General features: G+C 43.1%; 1 protein-coding gene across 5 annotated transcripts in view; it reads left to right on the plus strand.

The window, feature by feature from the left end:
• Window positions 1–13,537, plus strand: part of ELMO1 (engulfment and cell motility 1) — a 474,721-nt gene that overhangs the window by 25,593 nt on the left and 435,591 nt on the right. Inside the window, exon 1 of one of the 5 annotated variants that reach the window (XM_074341004.2) lies at window positions 3,494–3,613. The exons of the other annotated variants lie outside the window; for them this stretch is intronic. The gene's annotated coding sequence lies outside the window, so the exon portion shown is untranslated. Of the gene's footprint in view, window positions 1–3,493; window positions 3,614–13,537 lie in introns of those variants that run through there. 5 annotated transcript variants of the gene reach the window in all.

The following is a 13,537-nucleotide window of genomic DNA, read 5'->3' on the forward strand; positions in this document are numbered from 1 at the left end:
AAGCTGTGATATTTTGATAAGGTGCTTGAGGAGATTGCTGGATACAGAGCAGTGTAGGTTCCGGAAGGGTATAGGCAATGTTGAGTCCCCTTGGCTGAGAACTGCGGAATGTGTGCCCTGGGAGATCAGAAAATAAATGGTGGGCAGGACACGACAGCGTCCAGTTGGCTAACAGAAGAAAATGAGGAAAAAAGGAAGAACTTGGCATATATTTGGTATTTGTGTCTGTTTTTCTCTCAAAATGGGCTGATGTGTTGGCAAGAAGCTTCTGGCTGTTGTCAGAGATATGAACATCTGTGCTCTTTTGCAGAAAACTCTGGGTTCTAAAGTGGTTGGTGGAAACTGTGTCATTGCCACTCGCTCTGTCTCCTCCTGAAGGGAGTGAAACCTGTACTGCTCAGAATGTGCTTTGAACAGGGGATGTGGCTTCTGGCTCGCTACATGGTGGAAGCGATTTTCCAGCTGTGGAGTCTAAGGCCGTCATTCAAGTGTTCACACGCGGGGCAAATCAGCTTTGCTTTCTTGGTTGGAAATAAGAAGGAAAGATGTCAAGTGAGCAAGGTAATTGTGACGCAGGCATGCAAAGAGAGCCATCAAGAGGTGTGGTGAATTCTTTGGAGCCTTTGCTAGTCACCTTAGTGAATGCTAAATGCTGTTGCGATGACCTTGACATGTCAATGACAGCACAAGGAGAGTGTAGTTGTTGATGATTCCAAAGTCGGGGCTGGTCAGTGGCATCATTCTGGGCACCAGCATCCAGCCAGCACCTTACCCATCTCCCACTTGTCTTCTCTTGGCCAGAACCCAATCACAGGTGTGGCCAAATGCAGAGGACACTGGGAAATGTTGTTTAGCCGTGTGCTTGTGGAAGATGCAATTGGTTTATTGACCGTACAGCATGGTCACTGTCACAGCCCTAGATACATACGGATCTACATTTTGTGGGGTCTGAAGCTTATGCCAGTTTGGGGCTCACTTTAGAAAATAACAAAATTAGGTGCACGAGTAACTGTTTACTGCATTTAGAAGGCGAATGGGAAGGGCTCAGTCAAGTGAGAGGTTCTGCAGGTTAAGCGTCCTTAGCCTCACGGTAAATGTTTCTCTGTGACTAAGTGTCCGAATAGGAAACACATTTCCCCCACTTGCATCCTAACCAAACTGTCCTTCTTTGCGTCTCCACGGAGCACGTGGTGCTTGCGAGGCTGGGCCCAGCCAGCTACTCACACTGCCCTGAGGAGTGAAAATTGCTCCAGGCTTTCTGGGGAGCCACTGGGCTGTGTGCAGAGAGAGCCCGTGGTCGCCCTGGGCTGTGCCTCAGGGGTCCTACCCCCTGGCCTCTGCGTGCCTGCCAGGGGCTGAGCACAGGGGCGTAGAGGCAGGTCCGGAGTAATTGGAACCCTCCCACCCTTTACATCACGTTCCTTTACTTTTCCAAACTGAAAGTTCCCTCCGTGTAGAAAACCAGCATAAATAGAGCACGGAACTCCGTGCTGGTATCAAGATTAGTTGGGGTAATGCATTAAAGGTGCTTAGCGTCGTGCGTGGAACTTAGTAAGAGCTTAGCACATGTTATCTGTTTTTTTAATTATCATTCACAGTAGGCAAAGAGTTATGTTTGAAGATGTTCAATTTGCATTAGTCATAGGTAAAAAAAAAAAAAAGAAAGAAAACGTTCTAATTGTCCAATGACGGGTAAATGCCTGAATTATGTCTCCACACATGGACTATGACAGTAATTCCAAATGATAAAACATTTTACGGAAAGAAAAATACATATAATATAATACATGAAAATAGAGTGATATAAAACACTATGATCCGAATTATGTAAATAACGAGTAAATTAAAAGACACCGAAATTATGAAAATGTTAGCATTGTTCATCTCTGGATGATAGACAGATGACCTAACTTTATTATCCTTATAGTTTTCTGCATCTTGCAAATTGCGTACAATTATTTTAATGATATTAGTGATCCTCCTTTGTAAATACCGTGTTTCCCCAAAAATAAGACCTAGCCAGACAATCAGCTCTAATGTGTCTTTTGGAGCAAAAATTAGTATAAGACCCAGTCTTATTTAATGTAAGACTGGATATACTATACTATACTATACTATAATGTAATACCGGGTCTTATATTCATTTTTGCTCCAAGAGACACATTACAGCTGATTGTCCGGCAAGGTCTTATTTTCGGGGAAACACAGTAGCAATACTGCAGCTTTAAATTTGTCTAATATTTTACTGCTTGGAAAGTGCTGTTGTACCACATTTGATCTTCACAACAACCCAGTGAGAACAAAGGAAAAAAAAAACTTACACTTTCAGTGGAAAAAGATAAAACAAACTCTCCCAACCACTAAAAACTTTTAATTTACTGAAGTTTCCAGGTAGCACAGTCACAGAAATCTCCATTTCCTTCCTCGTGTTCCTCTAATTCATTCTGCTCTTTACCAAGCACAGTATCAAAGGTAAAAATACGACCCTCATCTCAATTAACATAGTTTCCTATTTAGATTTTTAATTACGAGCATTTCAACAGTATTGGTTTGGATAATTTCTTCATGAAGTTCTAGAGTAGAGCTTGGAACCCTAGCCTGGTTCTACTGGAAAACGGTTTCTGCATTTCAGCCATGGAGTTTGGAAACGTCCTTTGGGTCAGAGCCTGCCTACTTCCTGAGCGGCCCCTGTGCTCCCCACCAGGCCCACCCCTGCAGGCCCAGCTCTTGGGGCTCGGGGTGGGGGTTGCCGGAGAAGTCTCTAGGACCATGGGGACTATCACCTCCTAATCAGATCACCCTCGATGCTCTTCTGCCTTGGCTGACTGGTGCTCTGTACTGGGCTTCTGTCTTGTTCCAAGGGCCGCTATCCTTACCAGAGTACCCCCTGGAAAGCTGGGTCCTTGGCTTATACCATCCCTCCTTCCTGCCTGCCTGACCCTCTACTGCAGAAGCTGAAGTTACCCTCCCACCCCCAGCTGTGACTGACAGGCTGTATTCCATCCTGACTACCTGTCTGTACCTGGGAATGTTGTGTGTTCCTAGATTCACCCTCCCCACGCTAGGTCCTTCCCGATGCTTCTTAGTCCAAGCCTGACTGGTAGATGCTAGATGCTGACCCCGTGACTTGAGCTGGCTCTCACGCATGCTTGGCACTGATACCCGGCAGGTACAGAATTCTGCTGCTGCAGCGCTTCCCTTCCAGCTACTGAAGCTGCCTCTCTCTTTGCTTGCAGCCTTGCTCACCCCTGGGGCCTGGTGAGATCCAATTCCAGGATCTGCAATCTCCCATGGGCCTCACCTACCTCACTGCAGTGAACTGGGCCAGGGCACCAGGCACTGCGCTTCGAAACGACAGTCTGTTTTGAAGTTGCTACCAGCTTGAAGGACAGCAGAACTGCAGGCTGCTGGAGGGGCTCGGAGTTGGGGGAGAGGATGGATTGTGCTGAAGCTATACGTAGGGGTAGCATACTCTTAGTTCAGCTTTGATAAAAAGTACCATTCGAGGCAGTTCATAATACGTATGTTGCACTTTCTGCTTGTAGCAGTCTCAAGTCTGGAAAAGTATTGTGGAATGGAAGTTTTCCTTTTCTTCTGTAACAGACAGGTCCGGGTAAGTGGAAAGTGTGGGAGGGGAAAGCGGGAGTGGGTGGGAGTCTGGACCACTGTGCTCGATTCCTAGGGCTGCTTTAACAAATTGCAGCAGACGGGGTGGCTTAAAACATAGAAATGTGTTCCCCGACAGTTCTGGGTGGTAGGAGTGCAAGATCAAGGTGCTGGGGGGGGGGGGGCTGGCTCTCTTGGAAGTCCCTAGGGGAGGCGCTAACAGCTTCTGGGAGCTCCAGGCTTTCGTCAGCGTGTGCAGCATGACTCCTTTCTCTACTTCCGTCTTCACATGGTCTTCTCCTTTCTGTGTCTCTGTCTTTGGAGGGTGGTTTCCTCTTCTGATACCAACACCAGTCATCTTGGATTAACGTCCACCCATTAACAATGACCGCATCTTAATTTGATGACATCAGCAGTGACCCTATTTCCAAGTAAGGTGACTTTCATGGATACCGGGGATTAGGACTTCGGTGTAACTGTTTGGGAATCAGTTCACCTCCTAACAGCTGCCTACGACTCAGTCCTGCTGTGCTCGCTTCTGTGGTGTGGCCACCAGCAAGACTGCTTTGGGTCTCAGTTTCCTGGGCTGTAAAGTGGAGACATAATAGTGCCCTCTCACAGGATTGTTGGGAGAATTAAATGAGATAATGCTCGGGATAGTATCTGCCTCATAGAAAGTGTGCAGTCGGGGTTAGGTTTTTATGGCTGGTCACTTCCAGTCCTTAGATGCCACAAGCTACTTCCTGGAGAAATTGAGGAAGTGGAGGAGCCCGTATTACAAGGTAATACTGGGGAAGCAGTGTTAACTCTTTCAGTGCTGCGACTCGTAGGATTCTTCTGTGCACACATTTTGCTTCCAAGCTTCTAGTCAGCACTAATTTTGCTCTAATATTAGCTAGATTGAAATCTCTTATGCTGCCCTTTAAAGTGAATGCGAAGGAACCATTTTGGGCAAGTTCTAGAGAATCTAGGCTTTGAGCTGAACTGAGCAAATGTATCTGTCTTTTTGCGGTTGTCCTGTAAGACATGTGGTTTGTGTATCACTTGACTCCAGGGGCACAGTTCACATTGTGGCAAATGACGTTGCTGCCAGGATTGCAAGGGGCACAGCCAGGGCCACTGTGGAACGTGTCCCAGGTTCCTTCCTGGGGTTCCAGGAAGTTGGGGTGTAGCAATGTGAAACTCGAACCCTATTCTGCTGGTTTAATTATTCAATGGAAATGGGATTCCCAAGATTCTAAATAATCCATAGCGTTGAGGACGATAGAGCTATTAGATTGTCCATCCAGGTAAAACCTAAGAGTGACTGTTGCCCAGTGGCTCTTTTCCTCCCGGCTTCGTCTTTATGAAGTTTGTGTCATCAGTTTTACAAACTTAGGAAGAAGATGCTACAAGTTGAAGGCCTACATAAAGCTTAGTTTCAGCTTGAAGTCCAGTAAAGGACTTATTTATAGTTAGTTCACTAATTTCTGTTTCAAGTCAGTTGCAAATCTGAAAATCCAGGCTTAAATTTGCACGCTCATTTAGTGGTGCTAATCATCTGAAAGGCTGATTGCTAGAAAGAGTGTAGATTTCATTAAGGGATATACTGTGAACTCGATTTTTGTGTGGGTCTGTCGATGTCCTGGGAATTTTGTTCTATGATGTGTTGAAGTTGTGCTATAGCTCTGTGGTTTGTGAGTTGTTGAGGTGCTATTTATTTTTATGGGACTCTACTTCGCAAAGCAAATAATTAAGAAGTAATGTTTAACTTTAAGTGGGATCCATTTACTTTATATTGAGAATTATTATTACTTTAATTTCCATTTCTTTTCCCTTGAAGCCCTAAGATATCTTTTGGAAGACAAACCTTGTCATGTATCTTTTTGTGTATTAATTATTTTCCTTCCTTTTCAATATTAGTTATTACAACCATAGCAGTGAACATTATTGCACATTTATTATGTGTCAGGCACTGTGCTAACTGGTTTAGATAGATTGTTCTTATTACTTAATTTTTATATTAGTAGTAGACTTTTAAATAGTGTCTGTTAGAACTCACAGTTTTTAATGAGGATTTGAGGCCTGGGGAAACACACTTGCCAAGGTTACCCATTTTAAGTGGTGGGGTTTGTGTTTGTACCCAAATATTCTGACTTGGAATGCCAGGCTCCTCAACTCTGCACTGTTGATATTGCAGACAGAAGCACATCTTTGCTTTGGAGGGGAGAGTGCGGATGCTTTCAAGAACTTGTCAGTGATTCAACAGGCCTCTGCGTTTTCAGTCAATGTGCATCTGGGGCCAGTGGATCAATTCCCTTTACATAATCTGTTTTGTTCAGGTGGGCATTGTGCTAATTTGCACAGGCAGTAGAGCGGGGGATATCCCCAGAGAGCTCTGGGTTGCATGAGGAATTAGCATGGAATTAAGAAATCCACAGGCTTCCTGCATAGATAACCTCTAGAATTGTTGCCTCAGTTGTTACCAAGATGAAAGCTATCGCCCGAACTATGTGTTTCAGAACATAGGATGTTATTTGGGTTTGTGTAAAAATAATTACAAGGTCAAATCAGCTTAGGTAACTAGTTTAAAACGTTAAATAATTTTTTAAAAAGTGTATTTCAGGAATTTCTCATGGCCTTTACTATTACAATGTGCATTGCAATCTCTATGAGAAAAAAAAAGGGGGGAGTATTGTTTCCAGAATGTGCCTAACAATTGTTGGCTTATTTATCCGTTCTTCATTTGTTCTGGCAGATAAGGTTAGATGTACGGCACCCAGGCAGTGTGTTAGAGTTTTCCAGTGTAGCGGTGAGCGTGACTTTGTAAGTGACAGAAGACGCGGTGCTGAGTGGCGTAAACAATACAAGTTTGTATAGTGAAAAGGTTAGAGGTAGAGCGTGATATAGAATTAATAAGTTTGATTCCGTCCCTCCCGAAGTCATTAAGGATTTGGTTTTCTTTTTGTTTTTCTCTCTCTGCCAGAGTTGAAGTCTGGAGCTGGGCCTGGGGCACTCCCCTAGCAAATGCACAGGGTACTGGTCAAAGAATGCCAGATCAAAAATCCGATAATTTTTAGGAAAGTGAATGGGGAGCATGGATTCTTGAGTGGTAGTGCATTCTGGCCAGTGACTTGGACACATATCTCTTAAGTTAATGCAGATATTAATCCCCTCTCTTTTTAATTTTGTATGTGTTGATATTCTACGTGCAACATACAGACATTGTCTATTGTTGCCTCTAAATGCAGTAAAATTTTCGAGCAGGATACTCAGAGGTACCGTATGCGTATTTCAGTTTCCCATATAGCAATCTCATAGCCCTGATGAGATATTAGTGTTGGCTGCTCACATCCAAGAAAGGTTTTGTTTTTTAAATTTTCTTAGCAAACTGAAAGCCATCATGTCATAGCCATTCATGGCTCTGTGAGTCATATTTACACTTCATGTTGTTTTGATATAAAAGTACCCCAGTGGAAGACGTTGACTTGTCTTAGTTTACCCTTTCCCATTACTGCTTGCAGGTTTCCCTTCACTTCTGAAGGGTGTTTTACTGAGTGACTGGCTGGGGCTTTAGACAGCAAGAAAAGAGAACGAAGGGCTGTAAGTTTGCATGTCACGCAGAGACTTGTTTTTGACCAGGGGATTTCTTGTGAGAAGTGAGAAATGCCTTGGGACAACTTGGTCCTTTTGGTGGCTGCCCTGTTTGCCATGTGGTACCAGCTGGTATTTTCTTCTGTTGTTCAGTAGTTGACAGAATGCCTGCAAAGTGTGAGGTATTTTGTGTGGATTCTAAGTTTGTCAAGACTTTCTTTAGAAATGCAGCCTTTCTGGTCTTTGGGTCTCAGGGAGATGAGACAAGCACACAGATAACTAATACAAAGGATCAAGTGTGAAGGGCAGCTCAGGAAAAGTCCTAAGGGGCTGAAAGGAGTGTGAGACTCCCCGGGGAGATGAGGTGTCCTGTGTGGGTGGGAGGTGGTTGAAGAATGGGAACTTCCAACAGAGGAAGTATTAGTTAAAGGATAAATATCTAGTTTGGCTAGAGCCTAAAAACTGTGAAGCAGTTAAAAAAGAAAAAAAAAAAAAAATAGTCGAGTTACTTCTTGGACCAGTGATTTATTGTTGTATAAGAAATGGCTCCCAAACTTGGTGGCTAAACCGATATCATCTTGCGTCGTTTCCTGGGTCAGGAATCCGGGAGCAGCTTGGCTGGTGGCCTGACCCAGGACCTCTCCTAAGGTTGTAGTCAGATGTCAGCTGGCTGTCTGAAGGGCCAACTAGAGTGTCCAAGGTGGCCCATTCACATGTGTGGTCTGTTGTGGGTGCTCGTGCTTTGACGAGCTGGCTGGCCTCCCCCAGAGCAAAATTTGAGATAGAAACAGTCACGTGGCAGCTGTATCTTTTTGATGGTCCAGCCTTGGAAATCACATAGCATCATTTCTTAAACATTCTCTGTATTAGAAAAGGCCAGTCTAAGGGGACAGGGAACTAGGAGTCACCTTTTAAAGGGAGGAGTGTCAGAGAATGTGCGCGCATATGTTAAAACCTATAGTGTTCTCAACAACAACAACAACAACAAAATGACAGAAGCAAAAGCAATCGTTGCATTGCAGTGGTGTTTCTTTAGTTGTTTGTATGTAGTGTTTACTAATACTAGTTGGCATGCTGGACTATTTGATTGGTAGACTATGATATAAATAAGGTCGTGAGTCTATTTCATCTACTGCACTAGCTCTTTAAAAGAAAATTTGGTAACCTACTCCAAAGGTATCTTGCAGCAGAAACTTACTGCATAAAATAGATATAGCAGAAATGCCTGCGTCTGAGGTGGTGGGGTATAGCCCCGCTCAGCACCCAGGACAGCCCCACGAACACCTTGGACCCTGAGAATTCAGCTCTATATGAAAGCCACGCCATGGATCCATCCAGTTCTTTGGATTTTCTTGGAGAATTCAGTTTGTTCTTTTGAAGAACTCTTCCCTAGCCAAGGGTCTAGAATTGAGTTGTAAAATGTATTCTAATCCTAAGAATTATTTGCCGTAATTTAAAAACATGGTTGAGCCTTGGCACCAAATGATGGTATTGTTTCTTTCAGAACGTTTGATTGGTGGGTGGAGGTGGGCGGTGGCTGAGAGTGAGAAAGAAGACTTTAATTTGAATAGACGTTTCCCTCTAAAGTGCATATGTTAGCTGAATGCATACTTGGGACTGTGGCTGCAGCAGTGAAAGAAGCAAGCCACCATTCACTGTGATATCAAAACTCAAGCCATCCGTGATCCTGTGACCTCAGACTGTCACAATATTACTGCTGGAGTGGGAGGCAAAGTTCTGAGAAATGGAGAATATGTGTGCTTTTGTATGAGTGCTTTTGATAATTACCAGAAGTAACAGGGGAAATTTTTATGAACCAGATGAGGAAAAATGTGCTCATTCGTCGTATGAGTGTTAGTTTTCCCAACATAGCAATATGCTGCTAAATTTCCCCCCACCCCAAGGAAAAGCCATTTCGGTAGACTGTGTGCATGAAACGAGACACTTTAATATAATAGAGAAGTTGGAAAAGCAGAGTACATTACTTTTCTCTAATTTAACACATTTAAAAGGCAATAGCCAACAAAATTAAATTTTATTTAAAGAATTTTGAGGATAAAAAGCATGAAGATACTAATTTTTCTCCACTGTCACTTTCCACTTTTATTGCTGCTACAATCTACTCTACCCACTTGTTCCTGGAAAAAAAAAAGCTGCAGGGGTTTGTTTTTAAAATAAAGAAGTGCTGTAGTAGATGCAGAAAGCTTAGAAGAAACCAGGGGTTGGCTGGTGAATGAAAGAAAGGAGCCTGTATTTATTTTTTTTTACAAAGAAGTGTGTATGGAAGATTATTGTTCTTCGAATTCACCGATTAGCAATCTCTATTAATACCTGTGGGGTTTCCCATTTAGAATATTGGTAAAGTACAATTAGTTGCTGCATCTCCATAATTATTTCTTAAAATGGTTTTCTAAGAGCCAGTGAAATGCCTGCTACTTCTTGTTCCTACTTCCTCTTCCAGCTGTTCCAGGCTTTATTATGAAAATGTAGGCGTGGGAGTAAAGCCCCAGCTCTTACTTAGAAGAGGGCCTGGGATGGAGTGGCACCAGCAAACATTAAGTCCCTTTCTCCTCCTCTTAGCCTCAGGTGTTCCGCTCTGACCCCAGCACCCAGTTAGGAAGGGTGCCCAAAAGTGTCAGAGTAGATGACTTGGAAGTAGCATCGTTTTTTTTTTTTTTTTTTTCCATTCAGCAAAAAATCTGTCTTCTTCCCTTTGTAGCTTCTCTGTTTCTCTCCCAACATGCAACCCACTGTTTCTTATTCTTCACCAACATGAATCAGGCTGCCTTCTTTGAAGGCTGGCAGGCCAATGATAGGATCTCATTTCTGTAATTGTATTAGTTTCGTCTTGTTTGAATGAAGAAAGTTTTTATAAACCTGGACTATTGTTCATTCTGTTTTTATCCCTGTATGTCATCCATCCATTCATCCATCCGTTCATTCATACATTCAGCATAACATTCATTGAGGGCCCTCTATGCAGAGTGTGTGTGTATGTTGGGGGGGCATGGGGCATGGAGGTGATTTTGACCTAGGCATCTAGCCCTCTGTCCCTGCCTTTTAGTCACTAAGTCTGATGGCGAGCTGGAGAGATAGACCTATCAACAAGTAGGTACATCTCTAATAAGCACTTATTGAACTCCTGCTGTGTGCCAGGAACTGAATCAAACTTGATGTAGATACCAGGTTTTTCTAAACTTGATCCTGTCTTTCAAGGAGTCCATAGTTTCGTACAGGAAATAAACATATCTAACTTAGCCAAAATTTAGAGAGCTTTGTATGTGTCAGTCACTAAAGTGCTATAATTGGGAAGTTCACATTTACTTTCATGTTAATTAGATGAAGTAAGCCCTCTGTACACAAAGAAAGTAAAGAGCTTTGGCGCTCTAGTAATTGCTCTAGTAATTGGCGTAAGGATTGTAGAGGAAGTGGAAAGCAGAATAGTTCATGGATCTGACTTGGAGTCCGATTTGATTCATCTGGGTTTGGATCTGGCTCCATTACTTAATGGGTGTGATTTTGGGGTGGGGAGTTAATTAGTTTGCAAGATTCAGTTTCCCCATCTAGACTGTATTGGTTTTAAGATGGCCAAACCAATATCTTTCATATCACATGTCCTTATAAGGTCATTCGGACAGTCGTCTCTTCTCGTGATAAGATTTACATCCCTCCTCTTTGATCTTGAGTGGAATGTGGTGACCACTTTGACCCACAGGGTACAGCAGAAGTGGTGCTATGTAACTTGCAAAGTTAGATCATGAAAGTTCTATGCACCTCCATTTTGCTCGGTGATGTTCCTGCCTATGAGCCAGCCACCATGCTGTGAGGAAGCCCAAGCTGCCCAAGCAGGAATTACCCAAGTGGGAGGGATCGAAGCCCCTAGCCCGTAGGCAGGGCTGAGCTCCCAGCTGACCACTAGAACAATTTGTCAGTCATCTGAGTGCGCCATCTTGAAAGCGGACCCTGCAGCAAGCCCAGTGTGAATTGCCCTGGCTGACCCCACATGGAACATCCATCAGCCATGCCCGCCCAGCCCTGCCAGACTGTAGTTTCATGAGCACAATAAATGACGGGCATTGTTTGAAGCCACTGTGTTTTGGGATGGTTTGTTACACAGCAGTAAGTAACCAGGACATTTGCCGTATAAAGTTGCTATGAGGATTCAGGGAAATGGTGCATAGAACACACCACAAAACTAATGCTTCACTAGTGATAGCTCTTGTCATTATTGTCACTAGTTGAGAAGATAGTTTGTGGAAATCAGCATTAGTTTGAAGTGAGGTCGCAACCTAAAGTTCCCCCTGTGAATTTCTGGTATCCAGTATGTTTTGGGGGACTTATTTTGTTCACTTTCGTCATTTGCAAAATCTCTGTTGTGTGTCAGTTTCCTAGAGTCCTTTCCTCCTGGGTTTATCATGCAGACTCTGTCCTCTGTTGAGTCAGGCTTTCAGGGTCATGACCAGACTTGTAATCAGTGTTTAAACTTTCGAAATATTCTGTGAAAGTCATGCTCCTGACATTATTAAATTTTTTTTATTATGGTGAAAAAGCCAAAAACAAAATCATCTTAACCATTTTTAAGTGTTCACCATATGAACATTGTTGAATGACTTCTTTAGAGCTTAGCCCCTGGCAACCACCATTCTATTTTCTAAGCGTTTGACTACCTCATAAGTGGAATCATGCAGTATTTGTCTTTTTGTGACTGGCTTATTTCTCTTAGCATAATGTCCGTAAGATTCATCCATGTTGTAGCATGTGACAGGATTTCCTTCTTTTTGAACGCTGAATAATATCCCATTGTATGTGTACACGACATTTTGTTTCTTCCTCTGTAAGTGGACGTGAAGGGGGCTTGCACCTCTCGGTATTGTGAGTTATGGTGCAGTGAACATGGGTGTGCAAATATTGCTCTGCTGTTATTTTTCCCACCTCCCAGAATCTTGCAGAAACACATTTGAGAGAGGTAGGGGCTTATCAGTGTTCACTGCCATTTTTTTCCAGCATATCTTAGAGAGTTACAGAACACAGGTAGCCAAGCTGCCCGTATGCTTCCTGGGGCGGGGGCCGGGGGTGGTTGAAGTTCAATATGCACGTCTATTTTGTAACCTGGATAGTACTAGAGTTGCACCTCTATTTGTAGGGCCCTTGCTGCTTTCAAAGCAGTTTCGCAAGCATTCTTTTATTTACCCCTCGCCACATGGTGGCTGTTTCTTTAGTCTGGGGAACGTGAGGTTACAGTTATGATGTGGACAGAAGCAGCGTGCTGCTGTTTGTATTTAATGTCACGTTCACTCTTCTTTACCACACTGGGCTTCATTTATGAATGCACTTGCCTTAGTTCTTTCACTTTATTTTTTTAAACGAATGGACATTCTTTCGGAGCAATTTTAGATTTACAAAACAATTGGGCACACAATTCAATGAAGTTTTTTCACATATGTGGATGCATGACCATGACCACAGTCAAGATACAGAACCTTTCCATCCCCTCAAAGGCAGTCCCTAGTGTTTGGCCTTTCCAGTTGCATAGTCCCCCCAAACCCTGCCCCGCCCCAATCTCTGGCAACCACTGGTCAGACATCTGCTCTTAAAGAAAATATCCCTGGAGTTATTGATCCAGTTTTGTCTCTGCATTAGTATAGTTTGAGGGTGATTGGTTGATTGATTTATTGGTTCGTGTTCCGTTTCATTTTTGATATTTCTAGTCTAGTCTCAGGTTAGTTAGACTGAGCCCATGTATCATCACGTGTCTTTTGGAACAGAAGCCTTTTCTTCTTTGAAGATGGGTATAAAGGTATTTGCAGAATGTGTTGCAGGGTTTTGAATGGATAACACAGAAAGGTGCAGTTTCGTGAATTTGAATAAAGCGAGACCACTTTGGGAAGTCGGGACAGGCTTGACTTGAGCATGTGTGGTCCTTTCTTCAGGTTCTGAGGTATAGTCATTAGTGCTTCATGCAGCAGATAAATTAGACTGGGGTTATCATATGCTAAAAACTTGCACAAAAGGTCCATGAGCAAGTTCCTTTGAGTAATGATTTACTTTAGTTCATTTGAAACTTGATTCAGTTTACCGAAACATAATTTACAAATCATTTTTCAGGAGAAATGCCGACTATATTTATTATACTAACTAATAAATGATACAGCTTTCAGAAAGAAGAATCACGGGAAAGACAACATGAGATGAACGAGAGCCTGTTTCAGGCCTGGTGAATGAAAGCTGTTTGACAATAGTGCTGGAGCCTGCAAGCGATGTTTATTTAGGATGCTGGGAACATTTTAATCTCTGAGGTTTCAAAGGGAAGAGAGAAGTGTACTTCACAAGCCTCTGGTGATTTCTTTCTTTCTTTTCC

Source organism: Rhinolophus sinicus, chromosome 4 (genome assembly GCF_057876585.1).
Source record: "Rhinolophus sinicus isolate RSI-liver-muscle chromosome 4, RSI-T2T, whole genome shotgun sequence".
In the NCBI taxonomy this organism is placed as follows: domain Eukaryota; kingdom Metazoa; phylum Chordata; class Mammalia; order Chiroptera; family Rhinolophidae; genus Rhinolophus; species Rhinolophus sinicus.